At 41.4% G+C, this 14216-nt stretch overlaps 1 pseudogene across 1 annotated transcript; it reads right to left on the bottom strand.

Moving 5' to 3' along the window:
- Window positions 1-13397: 13397 nt before the first annotated feature.
- Window positions 13398-13959, bottom strand: LOC311599092 (peptidyl-prolyl cis-trans isomerase A-like; annotated as a pseudogene). Its single transcript has 2 exons — window positions 13607-13959; window positions 13398-13553 (listed from the first exon to the last, which is right to left on the bottom strand). The product of its transcript is annotated as a peptidyl-prolyl cis-trans isomerase A-like (transcript).
- Between the last annotated feature and the right edge of the window lie 257 nt (window positions 13960-14216).

The raw sequence follows: 14216 nt of genomic DNA, 5'->3' as shown, positions 1-14216 counted from the left end.
CACCAGATAGCTCTGAAGCAAAGGCGGCCAAAATTACCTCCAATATTTATTCAGTCCGTAACTTTTTGTGTAGACCATGAGGCCATACCTCAGGTCACACACTTAATTACTAGTGTCTCGTAGACTGTTTTACTGTTTAACCTGCTTACAATTCAACATTTATGTTTGGATATGCTAGTCTACAACCTAACTCTGAAATCAGCAGGAGGTCTTTTAAGTAGAAGGACAGGGCAACTGAGTATGAACTGAGAAACACAAGGCAGAAGAATGTGGCTTCCAGCGAGGTCTTAGTGAAGATTTGTGAACCCAGAAACACAATCTACCGCTTTTCTTGTTAATCAGTATACAATGGAGAAACTATAAACTACACTAGATACCAGCAGGAAAGCAACCGAATCTGGGGGGGGGGGGGTTGGTGATGAGTGTGTTGCTATAAAGGCTGAAGAGGGAAAGATTCCCAACGAACAGAGAATTGCCACTACTGCTCGATGGAGCCGGAAGCCTAGACTCTCCACTGACTCTGGAAAGAAGCTGTCCTCACTGCCTCGTCCCGGACACACTGGTGATAACTCGGCAACTGTGCTGGAAAACTGGGCCGCTTCCCGGGCAGCAGAGCAAGACTTCCTTCACTTTATCTCACAGGAGACATTTCACACATGATCCACTAATGCAATAGGTGCTTTCAAAAGTGAGCTAATAAGTAACTGGATGGGCAAATAACTGGGTAAGTACAGTAAGGTGTTCAGTACTGTAAAAGACACTGTGGAAGCTGCCAGAGCCCGGGGTATGGATGGCATCTGGTATAGGGGGAAATAGAAAGATGCATGCTAGATCGGAAGCCCGTGTAGGAAGAGACAATAATATTAAGATACCAGGCTCCAATTCTTAGAATTATAGAAGTTCGGGCACAGCAGAGGAACACAAAAGGAAAAGGTGGTGAGCTTTCCCTGGAACTGGCCGTCTGGCTGATAACTTTGGCTTTGTGTTCAATGGGAAACACTTTTGCTGTGCCCATGAGCTTTGCAAGGAGAAAATTTGACAAAGGATCAATCAAATTTGAACCAAAAGAAAAACAATGAAGATAAGACACTTTCTTCTAAATATCATGACTAGAATAAACTATGCTAAAGACAAATATATCCCAGATCTCCGGCTGGATGACTGACTTGTGAAATCCGTTAGCCAGCTCCGCCGCTTTCCAATCACAGTCACCCACAGAAGCTGCAGGGAAATCTCGTAGAGACGCCTGTGGTGAGCAGGGAGCCAGTTCCAAGCAGAGGAGTGGTAGAGGGGGTGAAGGAGATAAAAATAAGAATGATGACAAGGCAAGTGAAGTTAACATCAGAAAGAGAAAAGAGCTAGGAATCTAAGTGCACACAACCAGCAGAGGCGGCAGCAGCTGCTCCTTGGCTTGGCGACGATATTGGAGAAGGCAGGCATGGCCCTTTTCCTTTCCCGACAGTTTTCCACTATGCCTCTCACCCATCAGCTCCTCCCACTGCATTCTCGACCTGGCCTTGCTTTCCTTGGCACGCAGCCAGCAAAGATGCAGAGCCCACATAACAGGGCACAGGTGTTCCTCCTTGACAGTGGACCTGACTGAGCCTCTGGCTTCCTTGAATGCTTACTCAACGTGACCCCAGCATTTAGATGTCCTCCGTGGATTAAAATTTAGTACACTTAACTGAGGACGTTAAATCAGGAAGCAGAGCAGCTTCCACCGCTCTGGCAAGGCTTTGGCAGTCGGTTGGAGCCTAACACAAGCAGCTTGCCTTGCCACAGTCACAAAAGCAGCATGGATTATTAATGTGGATAAGCACAGTCAACAACGAAATTAAAAACACCGTTAATGAATTTCACTATGTACTGCCTGGTTATTGTTCTGCGGTACTCTAAAGGTCTTCTGAATGGAAGGCATATGATAGCGGTGGCAAAGCCTGTTAGAATATATGCATAATATCAATAGTCTTTCTGGTTCAGGTCTATTGAAGGATCTTTGCAAATGTTTATCTGTAGCCAAGTGAATCAGACACATCAAGTGTGGAGTTGCTAGGTTTAACAAATAAGAACAATACACACAACTGGGTATGCTCTCTCTCTCTCTCTCTCTCTCTCTCTCTCTCTCTCTCTCTCTCTCTCTGTGTGTGTGTGTGTGTGTGTGTGTGTCTATGTTTCTCTGTGTGTCTCTGTCTCTCTCTGTCTCTGTCTCTCTGTGTCTGTCTGTCTCTGTCTGTTTCTGTCTGTCTCTGTCTGACTCTGTATCTGTGTCTCTGTCTCTCTGTGTGTCTCTGTCTCTCTATCTCTCTTTCTCTCTCTGTGTGTGTGTGTGTGTATGGGAGAGAGAGAGAGAGAGAGAGAGAGAGAGAGAGAGAGAGAGAGAGGGAGAGAGAGAGAACTCCTCTGTCCTATAAGCTTTTATTTTATGTCATGGTGTGAGACACATGACCTCAAAGAAAAATAACTGTCTAAGCTTAGTGAGTAACACAACCTTTTAAAAGCCTGTTTCTTTGTAGAATCAGCCAGCAGTAGCACACTCTCCATGAAACTGTTTTGGTAATTAAATTATCTTATATAATATGAAACTTAATATTTATTTCCCATATATGTTTCCAAAATAATGTTACCATTATTGAAAAGATGGTGGCTTTTTCTTAAACCAATACACAAAACTTTTAGAATATTTGCAAATAAAATTCAACCAAATCTCAATGGTTTTGTTTTGTTGTTTTTAACTTTAAGAACGGGTTGCTTCTATAAGTATTACACAAATAGCAAAAAATATCTGTGCCTCAATTCTACATTGGTTACCTAAGTGGCCCAAGTAAAGAAAATCGATGGTGGACCTCCTCCCAGCACGCCCCCATCCCTTGGAGACCTACCTCTTCCTGAGGGTGCAGTTTCTTTCCTGCCAGCCTTTTCTTCTAGCCTATCTCATTGCTTTGTGAGTCCTGCCTACCAGCAGTGACCGCCCCAGTGGCCACACTAGTCTGGGACTCAGGTCAGTGCATTGTTCAACCTTCATCACAGAAGCTTCTTCTTTCAATGGAATGACTTTATCATATCCCACCTCAAGGCTCAAGGCTCCATGTAGAAGAGGAGGCAGAAAGATTGTAAGGGCCAGAGGTGATGGATAACTCCAAGGAAATAGTGTTTCACACACACACATACACACACACACCAGGACTGATACATATATGAACTCACAGAGACTGTGACAGTACATGTGAGACCTCCGCAGGTTTGAACCAGAAGAATCCCCAGCACTGAGAAGGGAAGGTGTACACTAAGGGCCACATCCTAACCAAGACACATGATACCTACTGGGAATGGGAAAATCAACTTTCTCCAATGGCATGCATGTCAGCGGGTATAACAACACTCCAAGGTCGGCCTCGTGCCCAGGAATAGCTGGCCAACACAACACAAAACTCAGTGTTTGGGCATTTTTGTTTGCTGGTTGGTTTGTTGTTCGTTTTTATTTTCATTTTTTGTTGTTGTTGTTTTGTTTTTATTGAGAGATAGGAAATAAGAACTTGAGTGGGCCTGGAGGAGGGGAGGAGTATAATTATGAAAAATAATTTTATTAAAGAAAGGAAAATTGATAACGGAAAGGATACAAATAGGACAATGCCGATGCCGCTCCCGTCCAGCAGGAAAGACACCAACACCGGGAACTCTTCTTGTAGCAGTTTTTATTCAGGATCCTTGACTATCGGAGTGACCCTGGGAAAAGCTCCCACAGAACCTTTTATAGTGTGCCTGTCCTATCAGAAACTGCCACGTCGCCACTCCTGGTTGGTGCATTCGGATCACACCACCTCATGCCATGCCTTGTCAGAATCACGCCACCTTACATCATGCACATAAGGGGGGCTTGCTCACTGCGCATGCGCAAAGGTTTACTCACTGCGCATGCGCAAAGGTTTACTCACTGCGCATGCGCAAAGGGTTTTCTCACTGCGCATGTGCAGAAGGGGGCGCATTGCGCCGGTGAAGCAGCAGGGGGCGCTGCTATCTATGGCTCTCCACAGGACAAAATGGTTAGATCAAAGACAAGCACGTGAGATTTGTTTGGTGTGCATGGCATTTTAAAGAGGATTATTTCCAATATTTGGACCTGAAAATGTAAATAAATATATGCTATTTTGCCTACTCTGGACAAATTGGAAGTGTGCTCTGACCCCACCAAGCTACCAATAGCAGTTGCCTCCTGAATTTCACACCACCCCCACTGTTCCCTGGCACCTTGGGTGAGTTTGGTCCCATTGATCAAGGTCGTGTATGTACTGTTAGCACTTTTATACTTCATCTTCCTGGTACAATGATGTAGTCCCTATGACATTTAGGACTGTGCTTAGCCTGCAAATAGTCTCCAACAGCAACGGCAAACTACACAAATAAAATTGCAATTGAATAAAGAAATCAGAGGAAGGATAGCAGGCTACCAAGAAGAGACTTGATACCCTATGAGCATATACAGGGGAGGAAGTCCCCCTCAGTCACAGTCATAGGGGAGGGGAGTAAGGGGAAAATGGGAGGGAGGGAAGAATGGGAGGATACAAGGGAGGGGGTAATCATTGAGATGTAATATGAATAAATTAATAAAATAAAATTAAAAAAAGAAATCATGGGGTTGGCGAGCAGAGTCTTTTGAAAAAATTCCTTTAAATCAAGAGATTTCAAATGCTTGTGCTTAAATACCTTTGTTCTGCCTAACATTTTTATATGGAAATCTAATTTTTACCATATTTTTAAACATTTCAGATGATATAATTTCCGCATATCTGTCTATCTTTTGTCTCAAGTCCTCTCCGTGTGTTGGCTAGTTTTCTATTGTCACACATTAAGTGATAAAGCTTTGTGGATTTTGCATTGTCATCTACTGAATGCCACAGTTCCATCCCTGGAGGATGAGCAGTCATTGTCCCCACATCCCCGTCTGATGTCACTTTCTACTAATCCTCACTGCGTTCTTCTTCTGCAGAACTCGGAGAACAGCAAGTGCAGAAATTGGATTACAAGCAAGGAAAATGATATATCACCTATGGCAAACAGTATCAATTACCATCTATCCGACATTTGTGCCCTCTCCTGTGGTAGAGAACTGCCAAGTTTATTGGGGCACACCATCCTTCAGAATAAAGCTCAAACTTTTCATGCCACCTTAAATCCAGGCTTCCCCGTGCAGCTAGGTTCTAGTCCAAGAGAAGATGAGAAAGTGGTGCCTGACAACATAAACCGATCTCATTTACAAGGTAGAAACCATACCCTTCTCTTCTCTCCCCTACCATCTCAGCTGAGGCCACATTGTCCAGAACTTGTGTCCCAAAGGATTCCTCAGAGCCATGGTACAGTTCTGATCTCTGACTATTTCTAAGCCTTTGGGTGAAGAAAATGTCTCTCTTTTCGAGGTCACTATATTTCATTTTATTTGGTTTTTTTGTTAAATTGTAGCTGAATCTAGTTATAATTGTTATTCCAGTTTTGTTTCTGAAATATTAATTTGAATAATATAATCGTCATTTGTAGATCCTAAATGACAAGTTATTGGACACTCCTTGGTACAGCCTACAGCATGCTCATAAGGAGAAAGATGTGATGACAAGGAGTTGTGACAATATAAGGAAAGGGAGAGAAATAATCTTTGTCTGCATCACTTGGAGATACTTTAACCCTTTCCCACACTTCCTAAGCTATTTTGGTGCCTGAATGTGCCAAGATTATCTCTGTATTATTGTCGTCACCCCACCTAAGAGACAACATACAATGAGAGCAAGTCAATTATTTTCCAGATTATAGCCACTGTTCAGAATTCATCTGTTCAATATTGTTTTCCCAAAAGGTCAAATGAGACTGTTGCATAACTTTAAGCTTGGTAGGAAAAAGCAATTGGCTTCTAGCCTTGTTTTATCACACATGTTCTCCTTCCATGGAAGTACAATTTTGGCTCCTTGGGGAATTAAAATTTATAAATTCATCTTCACAAATAAACTGAAGTAAAAATAAGCAAATCTTCCATTATCCAAGCTTATTATAGGCGCTCTATGATCCATATGTTGATTCTAAAGATATTTCTCAAAAGCCATACCATACATAAATTTACACTGCAATGTTTCTTTCTTCCTGCTGCAGAGCTTTAAAATTCAAATGCAAAGAGACCATCCTTAAATTATCTTGCCTTGTGAGTGGCATCCTCCATTAAGGCCTAAATTTACCTCCAGCCCACATAGATGCAGTGTCCGCAGAGTCGCTGCCGTGAATTTAATAGCTGGAATGAAGAATAGTGGAGGTTTGAGAAATTGCTTCTGCAGAAAAGACTTCGCCTCACGTCATGTTAGATATTCTTTCTGAACAGTGAGCCTCAGGGAAGAAGATTTACCGAGGAGCCAACTGTGACTTGGTACTCACAAGAGAACAGAAGGCGCCAGGCAGTAAACGTTCCACCAGCAGCAGCCTGATTTGTCCCTTGAGATGGGGCGCAGCCCTACGGCAAGCATCTTCACGATAAAGCTGGACAGGGCGGTGTGGGGCCAAGAATCCTGTGCTGCGTCCTACTCAGTGTCAAGAAAGTTCAAATGAATCGTGATCACATCTGTAGAGGGGAAAGCATCGTCCAGAAAAAGTTATCAGTGAGCAAGGGGGAACGAGCCGTGCTGTCCTGAGGAATGGGCAGAAGAGAGAGAGAGGCCGGGAATGGCAGCTTGGGCGGGACCAGGGCAAGGATGGACCCAGGTACCCTGCTCTTCCTGGATGAAAGTTGGAAGAGAAGCTCTAGAAATGTTTAGGAGTGGGTACGGTGTGCCTACAGCACAGCTGCCCGCCCCCCCAGTCTCCTTCTTCTTTCTCCCTTCTGACTGAAGGAGTAAGTCCTTGGCAGCCTGCCCACCTCCACCCCTGTAATCCACGTACTGGTCACCTTGGGCCTGAGCCCTGTGCCACGCCCCTCAGCATTCCTCATCTCTATCCGCCCAAGCTCTCCGGTAGAAGGATCATTTGTTAGTTCCCAGAAATTTCTGGTTTCCTTCTCTCTCTCTCTCTCTCTCTCTCTCTCTCTCTCTCTCTCTCTCTCTCTCTCTCTGCTAGGGTCTCCACACTGGCTTTGCAGTTTTCTGCACCTTGAAGTGACTTCTGTGAGGGCATTGACATACATCAAAATGGTGGCTGTTCATGTAACTTCAAAGACCCCAGGATTCTACCCCTAATGAGAAAGACAAAAAGCAAGACTAAAGTCGGGGTCAGGCCCTGTATTTTTTTTTTAAAGTCCCATTGGTGATTCGAATGGACACCTTACTTGGTAACAACTGGATCAAAAGAAAGTTACAATTCATTCATAATTTTCTCATTAATAAATAGCTATTTCAGCCATACATTTTAAAAACTGACTGCATTTTCTTATTGTTGACTCATTGACATTCTTTTAATTTTTTTTTAATTCTTCTCTCATATATTACATCCTCCACAGTTTCCCCCCCTTCTCCTCCCAGTGCCCACCCCCCACCTCTCCTCTCCTTCAGAACTACAGCTCCTCCATTTCCCTTCAAAAAAACAAACAAAAAACAAACAAACAAGCAAAAACCGCAGGCCTCCCAAGGATATCAACCAAACATGGCATAATAACGTGCAATAAAACTAAACACAAATCCTCACACCAATGTTGGGGTGATCTTTTTGTGTGCTGTGTAAAGATTCTCTTTACATTATTCAAATACTGATTTCTATACCCAGAGAGTTGAGTACAGGATGGTCTTTGGTGTTGTCATGTTTTTTTATAAAGCGTCACCTGCCTCAGCATTTCATAAGCACTGTTCTCCAGCACCATCTGATTGGTTAAATAAAGAGCTGAGGTGAGAGGGGGGCAGGACATCAGGCAGAGAGAGGAACTCTGGGAAGGAACCACAGGCAGGAGGAGTCACCAGCTGGATGTGGAGGAAGAAACAAGATGCTGGGACTAAAATACTGAGGAGCGGTAACAGGCCACATGGCAGACTGTGGATTAGTATAAAGGCGACAACTTAACTTAAGCGCTAGTCGGGGAGCAAGCCTAAACTAAGGCCATCCTTATACAATTAATAAAAAGTCTCCAGGTCATTATTTGGGAGATGGTGCTCCAAAGGAATTCCTGCTTTACATCAAGGCTGGACAAAGCAACCCAGTAGGAGGAAAAGCTCCCCAATACATATAAAAGAGCCAAAGACAAGCCCTGTTCCCACTGTTTGGGGAGCCACAAAAACAGCAAGCCATACAACAATAATAGCATGTGAGCAGAGGACCTAGGTCAGCTGCATGCAGTCTCCTGGTCACCACTTCAGTCTCTGCGAGCCCCTGGGAGCCCAGGTTAGCTGATTCTGTGGGCTGTGGACTTGCCATGTCCTTGGTTGTCATCCTTTTTTATTCTATGTGTATGAACATTATTTTCAATAAATTACATGATATCCTTATTGTTATCTTTCGGGGTTTTTTTCTGCCTTTCTGTCCTCCACCTTTGTCCTTTTTCCATGCCTCCTCTGACTGCACTTTGGATTTGGAAGCTTAAATGTCTTCTTTTCGCAGAGTAAGGACCAGCAACAACATGGAAAGGGATGATTCAAAATGTTCTGCCTGAGAATGCATGACCAGAGATACGGTAATGGGGCAAACTGCAAGGCTTTTCAAGAGACGCAGGAAGCTAGTGGTTTAAAATAAGTCAACTTTTCATACTCCTAAAGTACTCTTGCATTCTTTTCTACCACAAAGTGAATCTACTTTTTTTCTCTTATCGTAACATTCCCTATCCTATAATTCCCTTAGCCATTATGAATCTCACTGTAGCACATTTCTCCAAGAGTAACAACTTTTATAATTAAAAATATATATAAGTGTTTTCTAAAACTGCCTATGTGAATTACAAATGTTGTTATTGGAAAAGCCCCTCTAAAAACTAATAAAAGTAGTTTAATGTTGCTCTACCTTATGTGAACGTGAGCTAAGAAAACATGAGTATTTCTGGAGCTTATTAGGGTGATCTAATGATATATATACATATACATATATATATATGTATATATATATATGGTCATTGTTTTTCTCTTTATAGTTTACTTCCAATACCCTTATACTAACAGCAAATTGCTTAGGGAAGGGGAAACAAAGCAAACAGAATATATATATGCACATATATATTTATCTTCCATTTTTCTCAGTACTTATCTTCAGAAAGCATGTTTAGCTAGACTGAGGAGAATCTACAAAAAGTAAAGGAGAGAGATACGTGTCCATCATTCAAATTACACCAAAAACTTGCAGGTACAAATTTAATGTGAAAATAGAAATGTGATAAAATTAAAACACCTTAATACAATTAACTTATTAGACAAAATTGTATAATAAAATACATATCCACATTATATATGTTATTGATATGGCAAACCAATTAAGGTCATTTTTACTTCATCTTATGAAGGATCCACTCCTTCCCACACTCCAGTAGAAAAACATAATAATGCTATCAGCTGCTGAATGAACATTTTAGAGTGCACACTTTTTCACTTTTGAGCAGGCAGCAAAGTTAATTATAACATCTATTGAAGTTAATGGAATTGTTTCTGATTTTTCATACATAATTCTTGATAATTATTCCCAAAAGCTGAACATCAACCTTATATATGTAAGTGCACTGATTTAGTTGAGAGACACAGTACTTTTTATCATGCTTTTTGAATTGTAAATAAATGATTATTTTAATTACTTAATCAATGCATTATTGAAAGGTAGGTAATGAATAGCAACCTATATATTTATTAAAATTATTTTCATAATAATACTCTCCTTAAAACATGAATTACGTAAGGCAATAGAAGTGTTAATTTTCATTAGTTCCTATATTGCTTGAGTTTGTATTTGCTGTTTTTTTTTTTATAAAACATAGCCCACAATTTATCTTCAGTATTTTTATTATATTCCAAAAGTCATATTAACAATTTTATGCAAAATGATAAGCTACACTTTTCTGACAGAAACAAAGTCCAATTTGGCTGGTTGAAATAAGAACTGGCTTTTCAAAATCATGTTATATGTATGTGCATGTAATAACAACTAATATTTAAAAAGGGGCCAATGAATTTTTAAAAAGCCAAGAAAGGTATATGGGAAAGTTTAGAAGAAGGAAATGGAAGAGTAAAACGGCATATTATAATCTCAAAAAATAAGTAACTAAAAATATTCTTAAAATCATACCAGATGGTGGGAATATGAAAAAATTATCTTAGGATTCTCCAATAATCATATGACAAGACTAGACGTATAAGAGACCGGTTGGAGAGTAAGCTCCCATGGAGACTATGGAGACCTGGAGATTTCAGCGCAGCCAGGACTCCACAATGTAGGCTCAATTTTTGTATCCAATATATTTAAACATAACATATTAACCGAGCGTATGTCACTAATAACCCGACTAACCAAAACAATAGTAAAAGAGGATTAATGGACACAATAACAAAACCGTAAGGATATCCGTTCCAAGGAGCGATTCTCCTGGTGTAGTCAGCAGGACTTCTGCTGGAACCTGGAGTAACCAGAACCCAGAACCTCAGCAGGAGCCCGGAGTCCCCAACCCTTCCCGCGAGCGGTTCTCTCTAGGAGCGTCTTGAAGTGCAGCGATGAACAGCGAAAACTATCCCAAGTCTCCAAACAGCTCCACTTCCAGTTTTCAGTTCATTTATACAGCTCCTCCCAGAGTCTGTTCGCGGGATCTTTTCAGCTGGCAACAATCAAGCTTCTGCACGAGGTGGGTGGTCTTCTAGTGGATTAACCTCACCTGTTCTCTCACAAGACTGTTCCGACCCCACACTTGGGATCCTAAAAAAGAGGTTTATCTCTCCTTCACCACAACACAATTTTGACACATGTGAAAGTATGGGAGAAACAAATTAAATAAGAAGACTCAGATAACAATTCAGCTGAGAAAGTTTGGGCTAGAGCGCTTGATAGACACGATTTTGGGCCAGCATTACTAATCTCGCCATTGGTTGGGGCAGCCCAAGGCACAGCAGCCTGAGTATAAACTCAGTGGCAGGTAACTTGGACACTGCACTGCTATCTCCTTGAGGTAATTATTGCAAACTCAGTTAAATCTATACTCTATAGTTTTAATTTTTGAAAACGGTATTTTACAACATGTATACGTAACATTTTTATGTATTGCCACTTGTAAATATAACATCTTTTCAACGTTTCTATTTTTGGTGTCATTGTCCAGGTATTTAGGAAAACATGTTTTTTGAGAATTCATGGGTATAACTTCTCTGGCAATTCTGTTTAGGCAGACATGTTTTTCTGAATTCATAGGCAAACCAGGCATGGTGGCACACACCTTTAATCCCAGCACTCAGAAAGCAGAGGCAGGTGGATCACTGTGAGTTCAAGGCCAGCCTGCTCTACAAAGCAAGTCCAGGACAGCCAAGGCTACACAGAGAAGCCCTGTGTCAAAAACAAAAACAAAAAACAGAATCCATGCACACAGCTTCTCTGACAATTCTGCGAGACACAATCGCACAACAGACTTCCTGTTCCTCTGGCTCTTGGAATCTTTGCCCATCCTCCTCTTCTGGGATGGGCAATACCTGTGTTGGAGATATATCAGTCAGGGATGGGTATACACAATCACTTGTCCTCTGCATTTTGATTGGTTGTGGTTTTCTGTAATGGTCTCCGTTTGTCGTCAGAACAAGTTCTTACGAAAGCATGAGAGTTACTCTTCTTGGCCCAAACGAGATAAGCAGGACTGAGTGAAGCATCACAGGAAGCCCAAGTCCCCAGGGTTACTAGAAGGTTGCTAGACAGGAAGCCAGAGAACAGGCGCACTGACCACGCTCCCCAGCAAAGCTATCCCCTCCTTGAATTGTTCTGGAAGAGACTGCTTTTCCTGTCTAATCAAAAGGAGGAAGCTTGCCTCTCTCTGGATCTTTGAAATCACTATCGCCACAAAACCCCAGAGCATGTGGTGTCCTTTAGATTCCTACAAGATCACAAATATATGACTTTCCACTGGTGGTGCTTGATCAATAAAGGCATCACATTAAACAAAACAAAACAAAACTTGATCTCACTGGACATCGCTCCTGATGTCAATTACCAGCACCATGGTTTTTTTGTTAATGTAACCAAGATACAATCTTAAGAACCTAATTTATACCAGAGGAAAGGATCGTCAAATAACTCCACAATGAGACTAGCCCTCGGTGAACCTTTCTAACTCATAAAAATGTTTTTCTATACTTTCCACAGAACTATCCCATCCTTATGCCACCGTTCACTCAAGAGATTACTCATGCTGGAGGTCAGGGTCACTGCTCTTCAGTGTGTATATATTTGCTTCATCTTCTAAGTAAAACATTTGTTGGCAGGCTAGCCCCATCTATATGTTCTTTTACTGAAGAGACTAAGAACCTGGATAGACTTCCTCAGACAACCTTCCTGTATTATTCAGGGTTCTCTAAAGTAACAGAACTTATATACATTAATAAATAGATGATACAGAGGGATTTATTTTATATATAAATGTATAGGAGTCATTCTAGTGACTTACAGGCTGTGGTCCAGCTAATCTAACAATATCTGGCTTTAAACAAACAGTCTAGGAATCCAGTAGTGGCTCAGTCCATGAGGCTGGTTTTCAGATACCCTGGAATCCTGAAGAAGTGAACTATCATGCCATTGGAATAATGTGCACTTGCTAGCATAGGAGAGAGCAAGCAAGCAAAAAGAGACAGCGTTCTTCTTCCATGTCCTTCATGTAGGCTTCCAGCAAATGGTGTGGCCCAAGTTAGAGGTGGGTTTTCTCTGATCTGAATTAAAGGCACGTCCTCCCATGTCAAAGATTTGGGTTAGAAGCAGTTCTACTTCAAATTGAGCAAAAGTCCCTCACAGGTGTGGCCTCCATTCTTTGAGTTTGAGTTAATTTCAGGTGTAGTCAAGTTGACAACCAAGAATAGCCATCACAACTCCACCCTTCTGGCCACTTGACACACAATCATATCTCTGTATGTTGTGACTAATTTCGAATTGAAAACAATCACCAGGTCATAATAACACCTAAACATTTTATAACTATCCCGTGTACAACCACAAATGCCTTATATATTTAATCAGGTCATAATTATGCCTAATATGATAAAAAAAACTATCCCTCATAAAATTACAAACAAAGTTTAAGTTTAGTGTAGTGACAATGTCCCTTGAGGGACATTCTTTTTTTTTTTTCTATTTACTTTTTATTCATAATCATAAACTTAACTCTGCAATCAAGCTAAACTTGGAGGGGAATAAGGACAATATGGAAACCAAAGAACTTCAGCGAGAGCAGGGATACAGGATACTGGAAGTAGATGGGGTGGGAGTGCTCTCCTGAGCTACAGAAGGAACAGTCTGGTGGGTAAGATGCCCACAAGTCAAAAGAATTAGAGTTGTCCACAGTCAGAAATGCTGATCTTCTTGCTGATCTTGCCATTCCTGGACTCAAAGCACTCCATGGCTTCCACGATGCTCATGCCTTCTTTTACCTTCCCAAAGCCCACATCCAGCCATCCAGCCATCCAGCCATCCAGCCATCCAGCCATCCAGCCATCCAGCCATCCAGCCACTCAGTCTTGGCAGTGCAGATAAAAAAATAAAACTGGGAACCATCTGTGTTTGGTCCAGCATTCACCATGGACAAGATGCCAGGAAATGTTTGCTTCAGGATAAAGTTCTCATCCTCAAATTTCTCCCCATAGATGGACCTGCTGCCAGTGCCATTATGAAGTTAACACCCTGGCACATGAATCCTGGAATAATTCTGTGAAAAGAGGAACCCTTATATCCAAAACCTTTCCCTCCAGTGCTCAGAGCACAAAAGTTTTCTGCTGTCTTTGGAACTTTTTCTGCAAACAGCTTGAAGGAGACGCAGCCCAAGGGCTCACTATCAACCGTGATGTCAACAATGATAGATATTTATTTATATTCAAAATTTTAGACACACCGAGATAGGAATGACATTTTCTTCAAAGCTGCCAAATACAAATAGCCAAAGTACTAAGAATGTAACATTTATATAATTCCTGATTGTTTCATGGTTCTTCTTGCTGTAGGTAGGGATTTTTATACATGTGTAATAATATAAATGTATATTTAAAATTTTAATAATAAAACCAAACCAAACCAAAAAAGAGCATGATGGGATTGAGCATGGATGCAGCAAGAGA

The sequence above is a fragment of the Acomys minous genome (assembly GCF_964271855.1).
Source record: "Acomys minous genome assembly, chromosome: 6".
NCBI lineage: Eukaryota > Metazoa > Chordata > Mammalia > Rodentia > Muridae > Acomys > Acomys minous.
This window is presented reverse-complemented; position numbering and strand designations above follow the sequence as displayed.